This window comes from Protopterus annectens, chromosome 12.part0 (genome assembly GCF_019279795.1).
Source record: "Protopterus annectens isolate FY-2018-M chromosome 12.part0, PAN1.0, whole genome shotgun sequence".
Lineage (NCBI taxonomy): Eukaryota > Metazoa > Chordata > Ceratodontiformes > Protopteridae > Protopterus > Protopterus annectens.
In genome coordinates this window covers 891,771,653-891,789,983 of record NC_056746.1, presented here as the reverse complement: position 1 = coordinate 891,789,983, position 18,331 = coordinate 891,771,653, and the positions used below count along the sequence as shown (strand labels likewise).

General features: G+C 36.9%; 1 protein-coding gene across 9 annotated transcripts in view; it reads left to right on the top strand.

Moving 5' to 3' along the window:
- Positions 1–18,331, top strand: part of SULF2 (sulfatase 2) — a 1,739,722-nt gene that overhangs the window by 285,523 nt on the left and 1,435,868 nt on the right. For all 9 annotated transcript variants that reach the window (XM_044089924.1, XM_044089923.1, XM_044089925.1 and 6 more), the window contains one exon: positions 8,767–8,853. The gene's annotated coding sequence lies outside the window, so the exon portion shown is untranslated. The remainder of the gene's footprint in view (positions 1–8,766; positions 8,854–18,331) is intronic.

Sequence of the window (18,331 nt, the reverse complement as noted above, 5' to 3'; positions counted from 1 at the left end):
ATTAGTGAAGTAAATACAAAAGAAAAGTGGCCCAAAAGCTGAACACTGAAGGACACCACTAATAACAACCTTTTCCAATGAGAGCATGCCCCCTACACTAATAGACCAAATGGTGTCAGTAAGCAAGTTTGCGATCCATTAGGTAACACATCAGTTTACATTTAGTTTGATTAGCTTGTTTATATTCCCAGAATGTGCTATCAGTGGCCATGGTCATGTAGAAGTAAGTTCAAATTTGAACCAAAAGACCAAACAAACAGCAATCCAAAAACAAAGCAGCTAACACCAATGTAAGACAATAATAAGTTTAGTAGCAGCAAAGCTTTCAGGTATCAAGTACCCTTCCTCAGTGCTTAATATTTCAGTATCAGTGGAAGATCCTTCCTTGTGGAGTGGAATGACTACCCAGGGTTCTTCACACCTCTATCATAAATCTGGTGGAGAAGCTGATATTGAATAGGTTTAGCAGTGAGTCTATACACCTGTGCTTGGTTACCCTGGCACATTGTCTGGACACATACAGCTAGAGTTTTGTCCTTGGAAAAGCCATCAGGGCTTGCTTCAACGTCATTTAAGGGTGACAGTGCTGTTTATTGCTTCTAAGGTTTCTGACATAGTTGAAAAAGGTTTTGTGGCTGTTGTTAAAAAAGGTGAAAATTTTCAGTTCGAACTTACCTTTAAATTATTTGATTTTGCCACTGAGTTCATTTTTTAATCTTTTTGAGTTTGCTTTTACAGTTTGGGATATTATGTTTGTCCATATCATTAATAAGCCCCTTCCTTTTACTGTGTAATTTGTTTATACTAGGGTTACACCATTGGGATTTATTCCTGAACATGACATTATATTTGTGTCTTGGGGGGGGCAAATGCCTCAATGGATGGTTTAGTTAAGCATATAAATTGTCAGTGAATGTATTCATGTATGAGATAGGATCATTGAGGGGAGGGGGTGCATATTCATCAACTCATTAGCCAGAAGTGCTAGATTTGCCTTAGAATGGCTGCTAAAGACAGATGGATTTAATAGTAAATTATGTTTTACCCTTATAGTGAATATTAGTGAATGGTGGTCAGATATATGAAGAGTATAGTGGGATTATATTGGTGAGGACCAGATCCAATATTATTGATGCCCTAGTTGGGATGTGAACTAGTTGATCTAAGGAGCTAGCATTTATGACATCTATACAGATCAAACAGATGCCCTACGCAGCTCGACTGAAGAAACTCCAGCTGTACTCAGTTGCATACTGCCTACTCAGAGGTGATCTCTCCTTGACATACAAGGCCATGTCCAACCCAGAATTGATGGACATGCTCCACCTAAAGAAAGCCATATCCCCTTGAGCCACAAGCTCTAGGGATCTAAACCTCACCACAACAATAAATAGGACGTGCTGGTGGGATAGGTTCCTGTCCCAGAGACTTACCATGCTCTGGAACAAGATTCCAATCTACATTAGGCAGAGCTCCTCACTAACACTCTTCAAGAGAAACCTTGTCGAGTGGATGGGAAACAGGAAGTTTTCCCTGGGGATCACTTCAGTGGCTCTGCTAGACAGAGGCACAGGGAACTAATCTAAGGGGGCGGCGAAAGCCAACACATTCCAGCTAGGCTTATAAATGCCTTTGGACAGATAGCCTAGTACCTACCTATGAACCTATGAAGTGTTGTGCAAACTAATTTGTGGTAGCATAGGTTTCCCAGTTGAGGGAAGAGTAGCTGAAATTCCCAAGAGAATACTGTTAGGCTCAATGAGGAGAGACTGCAGTTTCTTTAGATATGCCTTGTGGGTTGCAGGTGACATGGTGGGGGTACGGTAGCTGGCGATGAGTCTGAAAAATCTATAGGCATTGAAACTGACCTATGCAGGAGCACTATCGCTGCTCTCAAATCATATTTCAGTATCTATGCAGATGTCTGTATTTTGGGGGGTTAGGAAGGCTTTAAGGTGCATAACTTAGGCTTTAAATATTGAGCAGTGTAACCTGTATATAGTTCTGATTTCTGTTTGACTCTATCACAGTGTGAGGAGACTGACCTTGCCTAAAAAAACACTATGGAGGAAGAAAATGTTTTGGCCAATATATGGAATCCTTGAGGAAAGAGGTGTAAGTCATTCCTACCAAAGCAAGTAAGGCTGTCAATTATAACAAAAGAGATGGTTCCATGGTCAATAAAGGCTCACAAATTGTAAAATACAGTTGAGAAACAGTTGATTAACTGAAAATACAATGAACTTGGCGTACCACAATTTATTGAACGCTTTCATCAAAACGACTTAATCAGAAAAGAAGTATAGGCAGAAATACAGCATATAAATACCATCAATTACACATAATTAATCAATCAATTAATCAAGTAATAAAATATTTAAAGACCTACTTATAATAAATCAGAAATGTCTCACTATAAAACATTATAAAAGTAACCACACAAACACATTAAAAATAACATACCCAAAGGACAATATATTAGGGCATGTCGTATGACTACCAAAGATGGTGAATTATTTGAAGAATTGGAATTGATTACTAATATGTTTTCTAACAGGGGGTATGATGGGACATACTTGGAAAATCTTTGCCGAGATATTTTAGGAAAAAAGGGATAGGTTATATCCACCCTTATTGAGAGTTGCTTTGAAAACTGGTCCCAATACTAAAATTCAGGGGGGCAACTTTGATATAGTATGCTCCTTAGATATGACAATAGGTTGGGACATTAAACACATTTTAAGCAAGAATTGGAAAATATTGGAGGGGAACAGGGAGTTGGTTAAAATTATAGGTTCAGAACCTAAATTTTTTTTAGGAGCAATTCCAGCATTAAAATACTGTTGGAAAGGGATCATACTGTACCAAAATCCCTTAAAGGTGCCCAGAAAAGGAGTATGTACAAATGTGGACAATGTAATTTTTGTAGGTACATACACAAAGGACCTTATATTACTGTTGGGCACATGGATGAGACTTTTGTGGTTCCAGGATATGCAAATTGTTTGACAAAGGGTGTCATGTACATTGGTTTTTGTAGTGGGTGCCCTGCATTTTACGTGTGGATGAATACACGTACCTTAAATGAACGTATAAGGGAGCACGTTTATAGTATCAAGACTAAAGATGATAAGAATGCTTTATATAAACATTCGTCAGAATGTATGAATTTCAAAAAAATTTCTTTTATCTATTCTGGAAGTTGGCAATGTTGATTTGAGGGGAGGAGATTTCAAGAGTTACTTGGAGCAGAGGAAAACATTATGTCAGGTAAAATTGGGAGCTGATCGAAAACCTGGGTTAAATCAACATTAAATGTTTTTTTAAAATATAGAAGGTTATGTCTTAATAAAGATGGAGGTCTATATTTGATTAAAATAGTTTTATTAAAAGTGGCTTTATAGTGAGACATTTCTGATTTATTGTAAGTAGGTCTTTAAATATTTTATTACTTGATTGATTAATTATGTGTAATTGATGGTATTTAATTATGTGTAATTGATGGTATTTATATGCTGTATTTCTGTCTGTACTTGTTTTCTGATGAAGTCATTTTGATGAAAGCGTATAATAAATTGTGGTAAGCTAAGTTCATTGTATTTTTAGTTAATCAACTGTTTCTCAACTGTATTTTACAATTTGTGAGCCTTTATTGATCATGGAACCATCTATTTTGTTTTAATTTGTCTTTAACTAGTTTTGGATACGCTTTTGGTAGTATTTTTGGTTTTGCGTATTTTACGATGGCCGAGGCAGCAGTGGATCCTTTAATGGATTTATTTTTGCATTTGATTCCTTCTACCCCTATTAATGAAGGTGGAGTTTTACAACAGTTGCTAAAGACTATGACTGATGTCCAGAAATCTTTTAAGATTTTAGTGTCTAAACAGCCAGAAGAGTTGAATACATCTGTTTCCAACAGTTCTGATGATGACCAAAGAACAGTAATTGATGTGGAAACACACAAAGTAAGTTCTGGGTTGAATCAAGTAAAACAGGCAACTGAATCAAATGTTTTTTTTATAATAACATCCGGTCGATTCTTGAGACGAAATACGACCCATTCTGTAAGGCTGATTACAGAGTGACCAGAGCCAAAACTGAGGAGTTTCATAGTAAGTGTGAACATTTGTGTAAATTGCTGAAAAAATACAGGTCTCTTGATTTAGAAAATCATTATTTCAAGAGGTGTATTGAGTTACAGATTGTCCCAAAGAGACTTAGATTTTTCAAATGCCCCAATGGGGTAATGTCCCATGACTCTTTTTTTGGAACATTGATCACCTTTTTTTAATAATTCTGGCTTACAACTGTTGAAACTCCTGATTGAAAACAAATCTAAGAAAATGACTGTTTTAAAAGATGAGATACTGGTGGTAGACAGTGAAGTAAATGCTCTTTTGGCAGACTTTGGTCAAGATGACACTTATGAACAGTTGTTTAAAGAAGTAGAGCAGCACAAGAATGAGATCACCGTTCGGAAGCATAATAAACTGTTGCATGATGTCTCTGCCTATGAAAGCAACACTGCTTATGAGAATTTTTATCCTATTCAGCAGCGAAATTCCAATATTAAGGGAGGAGCAATGAAAGAGAAGTTATTTTCATCTCTGTCTGGGTTCAATTGCTCAAAGCCATCTGTGAGGAAGAACAGCCAATCAAAGGTTTCCATTCCTCTTAGAAAGTTTTTTATGACTGAAACCAGATGGCAACCGGTTTCCGGTGAACCGTCCAACAGAGAAGAGACAACAGAACCTGTATTTGAACAGACTGTTAATGAGGTAAAATCTAAATCTTCTTCTTTTTTAGCAAAAAAGGAAGTAAGGACTATGCGGAGCAGAAATGTGAAGAACAGAGGACAGATGACTTCCAAATAGTCAACCGACGAATGATGTATCAAACGGACTCTTTTGATGTTTTGGATTTATCTGGCATTGTTTTGAGTAAGAATGAAATGCATGTTCCAAAATATGGTTTAAACTTTGTTCCTACTAGAAGAGCAGAGTATACTAAAACTGTCATAGATATTAAAATGTATACTCGTAAGTTAAACCTTCATTATTTGTTGAAACATGTAAACAACACGAACCAGATCTATATTAAACCATCTTTTGTAACACCCATTTTAAGTAACACCATAGGGGTTTTTAAGGAGGCTTGTTTACAGGATGTATCTAATTTTTTGAACAAAACAAAGAGAGGCTGGGTTGACAATTTAAAAATTGATGAACATAAAGCCTTATGTGAACTGAGAAAGAGGTCAAACCTTAGGTTTATGAAAAGTGACAAGGGCAGGAATATCGTAATTATGACTAATGAACAATACAAAGAAATTATGCTTAAGGTGTTAAGTAATGTTGAAGAATATGAAATAGTACCTTTATATGACATCACTAAAAGCTATCATTATGTAAATACTTTCTTGTATGACACCCTTATGAATGGGGAAATGGATTTAAACATGTACGAATTTTGTTTGGTTGAAAAACCTAAGGTAGGAGTCTTGTTTGGAATTCCTAAGGTCCAACAGGACTTGGTAGATCCCCCTTTCAGACCGATTGTGTCTGCTCCACATTCTGTTACAGAGGGAATGGCCTTAGTGATTGATGCGGCTTTAAATCCGTTGACACAGAACTTAAGCTCTTATCTGAGAGATTCCTGGGACTTTTTAAATAAGCTGAGGGAATTTTTTAAGACATTTCAGTACGATACAACCAAACATATTATGTTCACCATTGACATGGTGTCTTTGTTTACCTGTATCCCACATAAGTTTGGGGTTGAATATGTTCGACAATTTTTGTTTAAATGTTTAGATATGAGTTCTAAGTCTGTTAATTTGATTTGTGAACTTATTGAAATCGTGCTGAATAACAATTTTTTTCTATTCAACAAAGTGTTTTATAAACAAAAAAAGGGCGTAGCTATGGGGTCCCCAGCAGCCCCAGCATACGCAAATGCAGTCATGGCTTGGTGGGAGATGGATTTTTTTCTAAGGTGAAGGAGAAATATAATGTAGCCATTAATAATGACTCAGTGGTCACTGAAAAGCATATTGTATTTCAGATTTGTAGATGATTTGGTCTTCATCATTGAAGGCAACGAGGAAACTGTGAATCGTTTTTTGATGGAAATTAACAATGTATCTGGCTTTTTAATTTGTTACATAGCCGTATTGTTAGAAAAAAGACTTTCACAAATGGCTATTTACATTATAATACATAACCACCCCAAACACATTAAAAGTAACATACCCAAAGGACAATATAGTGGGGCATGTCATATGACTACCAAAGATTGTGAATTATTTGAAGAATTAGAATTGATTACTAATATGTTTTCTAACAGGGGATATGATGGGACATACTTGGAAAATCTTTGCCAAGATATTTTAGAAAGAAAGGATAGGTTATATCCACCCCTATTGAAAGTTGCTTTGGAAACTGATCCCAATACTAAAATTCAGGGGGGCAACTTTGATATAGTATGCTCCTTAGATATGGCAATAGATGGTTAGGACATTAAACACATTTTAAGCAATAATTGGAAAATATTGGAGGTGAACAGGGAGTCGGTTAAAATTGTAGGTTCAGAACCTAAAATTGTTTTTAGTAACAATTCCAGCATTGAAAAACTGTTGGGATCATACTGTACGAAAATCCCTTAAAGGTGCCCAGAAAAGGGGTATGTACAAATGTGGACAATGTAATTTTTGTAGGTACATACACAAAGGACCTTATATTACTTTTGAGCACATTGATGAGACTTTTGATGTTCCAGGGTATGCAAATTGTTTGACAAAGGGTGTTGTGTACATTGGTGTTTGTAGTGGGTGCCCTGCATTTTACGTGGGGATGACTACACGTACCTTACGTGAACGTATAAGGGAGCACGTTTATAGTATCAAGACTAAAGATGATAAGAATGCTTTATATAAACATTCGTCAGAATGTATGAATTTCAAAAAATTTCTTTTTTCTATTCTGGAAGTTGGCAATGTTGTTTTGAGGGGAGGAGATTTCAAGAATTACTTGGAGCAGATGAAAACGTTATGGCAGGTAAAATTGGGAGTTGATTGAAAACCTGGGTTAAATCAACATTAAATGTTTTTTAAAATATAGAAGGTTAGGTCTTAATAAAGATGGAGGGTCTATATTTGATTAAAATATTTTTATTACAAGTGGTTTTATAGTGAGACATTTCTGATTTATTGTAAGGGCTTTAAATATTGTATTACTTGATTAATTGATTGATTAATTATGTGTAATTGATGGTATTTATATGCTGTATTTCCGTCTATACTTGTTTTCTGATGAAGTCGTTTTGTGGTACGCTTAGTTCAACTGTTTCTCAACGGTATTTTACAATTTGCGAGCCTTTATTGACCACGGAATCATCTCTTTTGTTTTAATTTGTCTTTGACTAGTTCTGGATATGCTTTTGGTAGTAGTAAGGTTGTCAATTATCACATCACAAATTGATAGGTGTGTGTGCGTGTGTGTGTGTGTGTGTGTGTGTGTGTGTGTGTGTGTGTGTGTGTGTGTGTGTGTGTGTGTGTGTGTGGTGTGTATATATATATATATATATATATATATATATATATATATATGTGTGTGTGTGTGTGTGTGTGTGTGTGTATGTATGTATGTATATATATATATATATATATATATATATATATATATATATATATGTGTGTGTGTGTGTGTGTGTGTGTGTGTGTGTATACACATAGAACATTATTATTTGAAGAAGGGAAATTATGTATTCATATCGGATTGACTGCTGTATTTATATATTACTAAGATGCTTTTAAATGTATTGTTAAACAATAATATTTGTCAATCTATGTAGCAATTTGAGTTACTCCCTTATTTTTGTCACATGCTTTTTTATATTCAGAAAATAATACCGCTATACTACCATGTTTATCTAGTTTTATATTGCATACTGCCAGACTTTTATACGGAACACAACTAGATTAGGACATATTTGTGCTTCTATATAGTCATATATTTAGCTGTTTTTTTATTATAGGAATATCTACATTTTAAGTTCCTCCGTTATTTTACACAACTGTTTGCCTTCCACAAGCACATATACCTGCAGGGAATATTGGCTCAAAGCTTAGACGAGAATGTGAAGCAATGCGTCTTATGTATTGGGTATCCCACAACCTATATGAGTTTCTAAGTGAGAACGAGAGCTGCACTGGGGCATCATATGGAATAACTACTGCTTTTGAAAACTCGGACAGAGAAGGAAAGTAAACCCAAAAGGTCTGATTTGCTGCTACAGTAACCTCTGACTTTAAAGAGCTACTGTTATGACAGTCTCCCTACCAATCCCAATACTTTCCAACATTGTAGAAAACGAAGAGAACTCTGAGATGGGTTGGTGATGTCTGTGTTGCAAAGACCTTGCTACGGAGGTGGAATACAGACTGTGTAAGAAAAGCTGCATAGCTAATATAAATGCTGATTATGTTGTATTATAGAGGGATGACAGTACCATATGCTTTGTGGAATATTTACTAAGTCCACCAAAGCCAGATGAGTCACAGCACAGCATCTGTTTAACCATCATTTTACCTATTTCAGTGAGACCTATTAAAAGTGGAAGACGGGTGAAAAAATCAAGCAAGAATCTGCAAATGGTTGGATCCAATATTATGCTACTGTCTTGACTGTAATGCTTTTAGTAGGAACGGCACCAGCAAATACAAGAAATGTAATTTTTCTTCTTTTTTTTTTTTTTTTTTTACAGAGAACTGCAGACTTTGTGCCTTTTGATCTCCAAGTCAGATTAAAAGGGCTTTGGGTTGCCAGGGAGCCTTGATTCAAGCACATTTTGGTAAGATGATTTAGCTTTGTTAATCATTCTTTTTCTCTTGTTCATTAGAGTACAAAATGAGATCCTGCTAAAAAGATAATTAATTTAAAAGTCTACAGGCTGTCATTTTGTTTAACATTGCTTTTTAATGATGTTGAGGGATTAAGCTGTATCTGGTGCGGACTTAACCTTCTTGTGACTGCTGGATGACATCTGTCCTGCAGTGGCAGGAGTATCTTCAATAAAAGCAGTAAAATTGTGTCAAGATTTGTCTGTTTTAAGACAACAGTCTAGTCAGTAAAGAAAATTCCTCACTTTTCTCTGTCCTTGTGTGACCCATCTGCAGTTGTTTTTTTTCCTGCATATTGTGTTTGTTTTGGCTGAAAAGTCATTAATAATGACTCAGTGGTCACTGAAAAGCATACCGCTCAACCTCTTATTGCACGATATCTGGACGAAGCCTGACAAAATGGAGTGACAAAAGGCCCAAAAAAAGGGACAGATTTAAAATATTGCTCTTATAAACTTAGAAAGTTGCTAGAGTAATATGGATTATGTTAACATACATTTTTTTGAATGATTTGAAGTCTGAAACTTAAATGTATGTCATTATTTGGTGACTTCATTCCTCAGATCATCCCAGTGATTTGCCAGAAAACCACAAATTTTATGAAGAACAAACTAAAAATATGAGGCAAAAATCTGGACATTTTGCGAAAATCAAGATGGTTTGTTCCAGTGAAACCTGATTGTTCTCATGTACTGCAGTTCAAGTATATGTGGAAATCTTGTAACACAGTGTTGGTTAAATCCAAGAAGGCTGACATAATATTTGATTCCATACCACATTTAGATCTAGTATTAGAAGGTTCATCCTCATTAAATGCAAGACTGATGCTAACAGACATTAGGCAGCTCAACAGATAAAATGTACTTAGACTAGTAGACCAGTCCCCGTTTCCCATAATGCTCTGGGTAAAGACCTTCCTCTCCAGATCTTGTTTGCCATGCTAGAAAGCAGTTGCATCAAAGAAATGACCCCAGAATATAGTTACCTAGTTTGTGATCATCTTTTCTTCAGAATAACTGTTTGTTTGTCTATTATTATTTCTCCCTTTTTTATCTGAATTATACTTTTATTTTATTTATGGTTTCCTTTGTGTACCACATTTGCAATTTTTTCCTTCACTTTCCATTTCATACCACCAAAGTTAAGTTTAGGTGCTTAGCTGTAACTGTATTTTTTATTTGCTCTGCTTTTCAAAAACAAAGAAAAGTGAATCATTATTGTTTTATATATATTATTATACTGTTTTTGTCTTTTTTTTAGGCATGTTCTTTGTACTCCTTTTCTCAACAGGTTTAGTATTCTTGTTGTTGACTGTAGTGGTGATATTTTTTTGTTTGAATTTCAGACAATAAAAAAAGCAGTTTGAATTTTACTGTTGTGTTCCCCTGCTAAACACTGTATAGTGATGCTTAATGGTAATACATAATGTGCATTCAGTAAAATGCAAATATGAAGGTAAGATTCCAGCTCAAAACAAGCACTCTGGAGGTCTCTGTTGTCATGGCGAAGAACATAACGTGACTATTTATTTTATTTATTTAACATTTGTTGACCGGGAAAGTCCGACTAGGTTCCACAGAGCCTGTTTTCAGCAGAGGCCCGGAGAGAAATGCTCCAGTGACTACATGTGATATTTATCAGTCCTTTACTCCAGTACCCTTAGGGACAAAAAGACCTAAGTTGAAATATTTTATAATGGAAAAAACACTTTTGGTTGAGGCTGACAAATCTTCTCTAGCACATAAAACTCTGGAGCTGGGTCCATTGACCTCAACAGAGCTATGATTGCATTTACGTCTTATAGTTTAAAACTTAAAAAAATGCAAACACAGCACCGCGAAATGTACAAAATCTTATGTACATGTACTTGCTGTTAATTTAGCAATGGTGTCACCTTATAAGCATGTCAAATTACCTGTATGACTTTCCTAGCTAACAAAGAAGTGTCTGGTTTAATGACTGTAAGTACATGATGAGCAAGATCTTTGTTCCATTTCCTGAAACAGACTATGACAAGTCTAAGATTTTATCATGTCTCGGCAAACATGACTAATGCCTTTTTTCCCTCTAATTTCAGGGTGGATAGAGGCCTTTTTCACCTTTTCACCTTTTCACCCAAAGCTTCCAGGTTTTCTTCTATGGCTGCAAAGATGTTGACACCTGGTCCAAAGAGGCTGACTTTAATCCACATAGTGCTGATGTCAGCATCAGAAGAGACAACAACAGTGACTGTCTTGATCTTGGGACCACAGCCCCTGGCATCAGCAAGTCCACTCTCAGCTATGTCATCAGATTCTGTGATCTTGATTGATGTTATTTGAGATCAGTGGGTTTATTTGTAATGATGTCAGGGGTTCAACCTTTCAGGATCAAATTTGGTAATAAAACGTATTTTTCATATCACTGCCAACACCAGCCATGTTGGTTTTCTAGCTAGCGCCCTAGGTGCCGAGTATAACATCAACACTATCAGTGCAGACATTCTGCAGATACATCCCTTGACATTTGCCCCAGACCTGACACTGGCTTCTGTTCAAAACATAGTCCTTTATGCTGGGCCTCTCAACAGCTTCTGGACAACACTGCATCTTTGTATCCTACTCAGCCAAACGAAAGCATATTCACTCATCTGTTTTTTTTTTCAAACATCTTTATTAAATCTTCACATTTTAGTCTATTAAATGGGTTTTACAGACATTAACAAAACCGAAAACAAAGTACCACTCCCAGCCTGAGTCTGAAAAAGGTCCATGGAGATCAGCACTCTACCCTGGAAAACAAATACAAATAAAATAAAATGAGTAGTAACAGTTTCCATTATTATTATCATGCAGTATGCATATATGTTTTCTTTTTAACAGTTTTCATTTAGTCCAATATTCCATAAGTTGCTTAGTTCCTGCCTTCCCTTAAACTTCATTCCATCTCCAGAACATTATTTTGCATGTGTTGTTCCCACAAATTCCATTTGTTTCTATGAAATTTGCTCCTTCTCTTTTCTAAAAATCCCACCTCCATTTCTTTAATCTCCTTTACGATATCCAGAGCTTCCCTTATGTTGGGAAAAGATTTTGATTCCATTTTCTAGTAATTGTTTTTTGCCAGACAGTAGCACCAAACATATTACTCTATTAACACTAAACCTAGTAAGGCCTTACTCTAGGGAGTTCACAGCCTATATCCCAGCTGAAGAGAATGATTTCTTCTGCTGCAATCATTTGTTTTACTAATATTTCTGCTATTGGATTCTCCAGGGATATTTTTATATTTGTGAACTCATTATATACCCAAAAAAACTGTTCCCAATTACCCCCCCCCCCCTTGTCACACCTCCAACATTTGCTATCTATCTGAATAAAAATCATCTGAAGTCTACTTGGGATTTAAAAATGCTTGCGCAAATGCTCCATACAAAAATCCTAAAGCTCCCTGGCTTTGTTACATACTTAGGAGATGAACAATTTTCTTCAAATTATTCCTTTGTAAATAGACTTTCCATTTTCTTTTTCCAATCTTTTGATTGGTTTTGATAGTTATGTAATATTTTATATGTCATACTATGTATCCCTTTTTTAGCATCTTCTGTTCTACATTCGACTAAAAACTCTACTTGAGTTGGCCTTTCATGTACCACTCCAATATCCCTTTATTTGCCTATAGTCCGTTAAAAATCCCTGAGAGGGAAGATGGTCTCTAACCTGCAGTCCAGGCTTCTTTACCTCATACCAATCTTTTATTTTCCATCCAGTGTTATTTGCTCCCAACACCTTGGTTACTTTGCTGATTTTCACCCATGAATTCCAGCCCCCATCTTGCCTATTTTCTATGCGCCTACTTGCAATCATTCCTATTGGTAAAATCTCCTGTCTCCAGTCTTGCATTGTCTCAGTTATTAAAATACTTGTTACTACTTTATGAATAATCACATTGTCTCACCTGTTGAGCCACCCACTTTAGATGTCGATGAAGAAGAGGGTTCTTATTTCTTCTACCCTCCACTGGATGACCCCAGATGTGAGAAATTCTTAGAGATGACAATGCAAAAGAGAAATTTCTCACTGACCAGCATCTTTTCTGCAAAAACTTCTGCAGGAGACATTTTAAACAATCCAGTCAACTTGGAGGTTGTATAATATCCTCTGACCGCTGAAGGATTTGATTTCTTGGTCAGAGCGGCCACAAAACCTGACTGATATGGCAGCAGGTTCCATCAGCTAAAACCCCAGCTGTCCATCTCCCTGATAAGCAGTCTAGTGTTATGTATAGTTTTAGAATGTGAATTTATGCCTTATCCGCCTTACCTGTACAGGCCATGAACTATATGTTCTATATGATCAGGTACCAGCTGAAGCTGTCAGATGAGGTGCGACTGTCATTGGACTGTATGCCAGTCTGGCAGTTTATACAAAAGGTGCAACCATTAGACTTTTCATTTGGAACCTCAGAATGAGACCGGCTTACATCTTGGCTGTAGGTTCCACCAAAGTTGTGTGCACCAACATCACAATGTGATATCACAATCGGCTAACATTAATAGATTTTGAAACTCCAAAAACAAGTCCAGACCAAGCAGAAACTATTTAAATACGAACACTAGGAGAACCAGAAACCACTCGGATGCTGCTACAAAATACTTTAATACCAGATGAGCACTTTTGTCTTTAAAATCACAAGACTACTTCAGATAAAATGATTCAAAATTGAACAGTTTAAATAACCCTCCCAAAGTCACATGATTTAAAAACCCCTCAGTCACTCATAGACTTAAAGAGATACAACCTTAAATATACTATTATAAAGTTACAAAGAAGTGATTTCTGTATAACATATAAATATAATTACACAAAAGATCACATACATATAATTATATATTCAGTACAAAAGCAGCAAGGTACTTAATAAAGCAAAAAAATACTATCAAAAACTATCACATCAGCTGTACTATATAGCATACCTAGCCCATGCTTTTAACTTAAGCAAACAGGCTTTTCTTGAGACAAAAATAAGGAAATGAAAATCCCGAACCGCATAGTTTTCCCAGGGCAAGTAAACACTTGCCCAACATGGGGAAATATGCCCTTTTCCCCACTGTAGTGTGATCCCAGAGTTGGTATATATAGTTCATAGGTTCATAGGTAGGTACTAGGCTATTGGCCCTTGGGCCTACATAAACCTAGCCAAATGGTACCATGGCTTTTGCCACCCAAGAAAATTATTTTCCTGTGCCACTGTCAAGCAGAGCCACAGAAGTGATCCCCAGGGTGAATTTCCTATCTCCCATCCAATCATCAAGATTTTTTTGAAGAGTGCTAATGAGGAGCTTTGTTTGATATAGAAAGGTAGTTTGTTCCAGAGTATGGGAAGTCTCTGAGACAGTAATCTATCCCTCCAGCATTTTCTGTTTATTGTGGTGACAAGGTTTATGTCCCTAGAGTGTGTAGCTCAGAGGAATTGGGATTTCTTTACATGGAGCATGTCCAACAGCTCTGGGTTTGACATAGCTTTGTATGTTAGGCAGAGATCGCCTCTGAGTAGTAGTGGTACTCCACTTGTCACTGGTCTGAAGTTAGTGGGAGTATGAGGGGTGCAGCCCCCCACCTATGTGAGTTTCAGATAGTGCGGTGTGTTTTGTGTAGTTTTGGGCAAGTGTTTATTTGCCATGGGAAAAACTACGCGATTCAGGATTTTCATTTTCGTTATTTTTGTCTTGAGAAAATAACGTTGGACATTATGGGCTTTTGGTAATTGAAAGTAGATACATACACACACACACACAAAATGATTCACTGGGAATGCTATGGAATTTGATCTCTTTAATTCTGTTAAATGTATAAATAAATGCAATAAAAAGATAGCAGAGGAGCTCAGGAGGTATTTAAGCTTCCAGGGATGAGGTATCCATTACCATATGAGGACTGTCCATCCTCAGCCTCCAGAGTGTTCACCTTGTGCGTGCTCATTGTTGCAGCAAAATAAAGCCTACAAGGAGTGAAATTATTTCCTTAATAGGATTACTGACTCCTTGTACAATCTGTTTGGGTGATTTCTACATGTGAATCTGTGATCACACTGCAGTCACAAGTGAAACCATCACAGCTGCTCCTGTTCATAGATTGCAGTCAGGTCAGTGTCATGTGCAAGGTCCACTTCTCCATAGACAGGATCCTTCCTCTTCAGAAGCTTGTTTACCAGTATATTGGAGTACAGCTTTTTTGAAACACAATTTTGCTTAAAGGTCTTGAGACTGATGTCATTGACAATTTCCATGGCACCCTCTGCATCATTTTACATGAGAGTACTTCATTAGATGTTAAGAGTAAAGTAGTCTCAAGTTTTGGACTCCCTACACATAAAAAATATTCAAAGCCTGCACAGCATATCTCGGATCATAGTTGCACACCTCAAAACTGCCTCTAAGTGACCCATTGTCTATCCTTACTCTTCTGGTTTATCATCATGGATGAGCCTTCTCTAGAGAGGGGACATTGTAAGGGCAGACTGTCCAAAGAGTAAAGTCATAACTGGAGGCCAGTTTGCAAAACACTGTACTGGACAGGAGGGCAATCCTTCTCAGACTGTAAACTTGACATTATTCCTTACCCCATCCTCACCAACAATATGTCAGTTCTGGCCAACCATTTTCTAACTGCAAATCACATAGTTGAGGAACCATCTCTTTAGTGGACAGGCTCAGTTAATTCTGATTTAGCTGTTCTGGTGATGCACCACTGGTCTCCCAGTTTGTCAGAAGCATATAAGTTGTTAGATTGCTGGAAAAGTCTTTTAGTGACCTTTTGACTCCCAGTCGCTCCCAAATGCTATTCCCTAATCCCAGTTTGAGGAATGTCCCAGGGACACGATCTCACAGAAATGGGCCATAGGATTCCTCTGCCCTTTCTCTAATTTCTGTTGATTCCAAGGTTCATTCAGAATGCCAGACAACATAAGGTCATTCTTATTGACCCATTTTGGTCTTGAAAGTCTACTTTCCCTTGCTCAGCCCTTATCTGCCTTTGTCCATTCTGGGTCCCACTCTCCCTTTCTTCTGTCTGAACCTTATCTCTGCTCCCTATGTTCAGTCACCATAGTAGGTAGAGTGTGTAAGAGTGTACTTGAGTATGCTATGAGCTTCCCTGTAGTTGATGATCTTAGATCAGGAGCAAAACAAGTGTATCTGTATCAGTAGTGAAGATCAAATTCAAGCCACGACAAAAATGTTCAGCATTTTATGACTAGTTTTCCTGGAACCACACTTGTTTGTAAATTTAGTGGCATCTAAGTAAACACTCCCATTTTGACTGTGAGCTTGCTATTGTGCCTGTGGTGTCTGCGAGTGCTAACAGGGTAGTCGGGCCACTGAAGCGTGAAGTACATCCAGACAGAGGAGCGTGCTTAATATATCCCTGCCAGTATTAGCAGAATACTAGGAATGCAGTTAGAGCTGTTAAAGAGTAAACTGATTCAGATTAGGGATGCAGGTAAACTTCTTAACTGCTGTGTCATTGAATACCATAAACTGGACACATTCCTCACATCTACTTTATTAGACACCTTTACTAATAATTACCTCAGTACCATCATGCACCCACTTCAAAACTTTACTAAAAGCATACCTACAAACATGCCGGCTATGCCCTTGCAACTCCCACTCTAATATCATCCACCCCATCCAACCACTACCTTTCTTTCCACCCCACTAACTACCTTGATTATAGCAAGCTCAGATGCTCATAAGCCTAGTACTTATTATACAGCAGGAACTTCTTATTATAACAATTGTTAATGTCTGTTATGTACTTTGCAGATAAAGATTCTAGCTGTTTACTGATGTACTATGTTCTTCATCTGTAACTGTTTGTAATTAATTGCTATGTTAATCAAATTGTTAATCGCTATGTAAGTCCAATGTAAATACTGTCAGTTTATTTTAACTGTGGAGCTTTTCTCTCCGGGCCTCCGCTGAAAATGGACCCAAGTCTAGTTGGACACCAGTCAACAAATGTAAATAAATAAAATAAATAACTGATAAGAACTTCGGTCCACTCAAATTTACATTGTCATGAGAGGAAGAGACATGTGTCCTTCTCCTCTCAGTGTTGACATTACCAGTAGCATATTTTCAGTACAAAACTTGCTAGTTAGAAAATAAATGGTTTCCTTTACTATTTTGGAGATAGTCAGGCAATACTGGTTTGAAGTTTTCCAGCAAGAAAATAACTCTGTGCTCCCAGTGTAGAAACAAATTACTTAATGAAGTTGCAGCACTCATTTCATCATGTTAAGCACCTTCTCATCTTTGCCCAGTCTAAGGTCCATCCCCAGCACTCACCGCATCACCACCAGAACCCTTCCCAGCACCCCCTTCATATTCTTCACAAATTATTTCCACTTGACCTTGTTCTACTTTTGGGCAGTCACTTCCAAATCGGTAACAAAGTTAATGGAAAAACAGTGACAATAACACCAACTCTAACTACAATGCACTTCATTTCACCACTTATATGCCCCCTCCAGATATAAGTAAACCACTGTTTAGCCTTTCAATGAAAACTGATATGGTCCTTCCTCAAGTCAAACATGCTCTGATGATCTTCATCCCTAAAATATCCACTCTTTCCACTAGTCTTGATTATATACACATTTCTATTATTTTTATTTATTTATTTATTTTATATTTCTACTAACCAAAATGGTTGAAAAAAAATCTTATCACAGAACATTAACCAATACAGCATCCTGACTGATTACCAACATGGATTTAGGTCAGGGCCTGAAAGCCATATCCTCCTTCACAAACAAAATGTACTCCTCCATGGAAAGTAAATATCATGATGTTGTAATATACATAGACCTGAATCATGCTTTTGAGAATGTTGAACATAATGCCACTACCTGCGGTCTACAATCTCACGTGATCACTTCCTCAGACAAAACTGGTTCTCGGCTATCTCTCTCAAAGGACCCTTTCCATATCTAACTACTGAAATTCCTCTGTTTATAGTTAATTAATAATATAGTTAATATGTTTATACTAAGCTACCTGCCCTTACGAGCCATTTTAAGCCTAGCCAATTATCTCTTGTGAGACTCAAACCCTGCACCTTGTGTTTGCAAGGTAAACACCTTAACCATTAGGCCACCCTCCCAACCCATATGACTTCTTAACCTCAGTTGTTCCCCAGTGCTTTGTCCTTGGCCCTGTCCCCTTCTCTTTTCATTAACTACATTATTCCACTTCTTTACCAACTGCTGTACCTCCGTCCAGTATTACCCACTATGCGGATGGCACTGTCATACATACTATTGCACCTAACATTAACACTGTACAAAGCAAACTCCTGAATAATTGTTGTCAACTTTATACGTGACTAGATATCATTGAGCTAATACAAAATATCTCCAAGTTGATTACCATGCCTTTCAATTCAA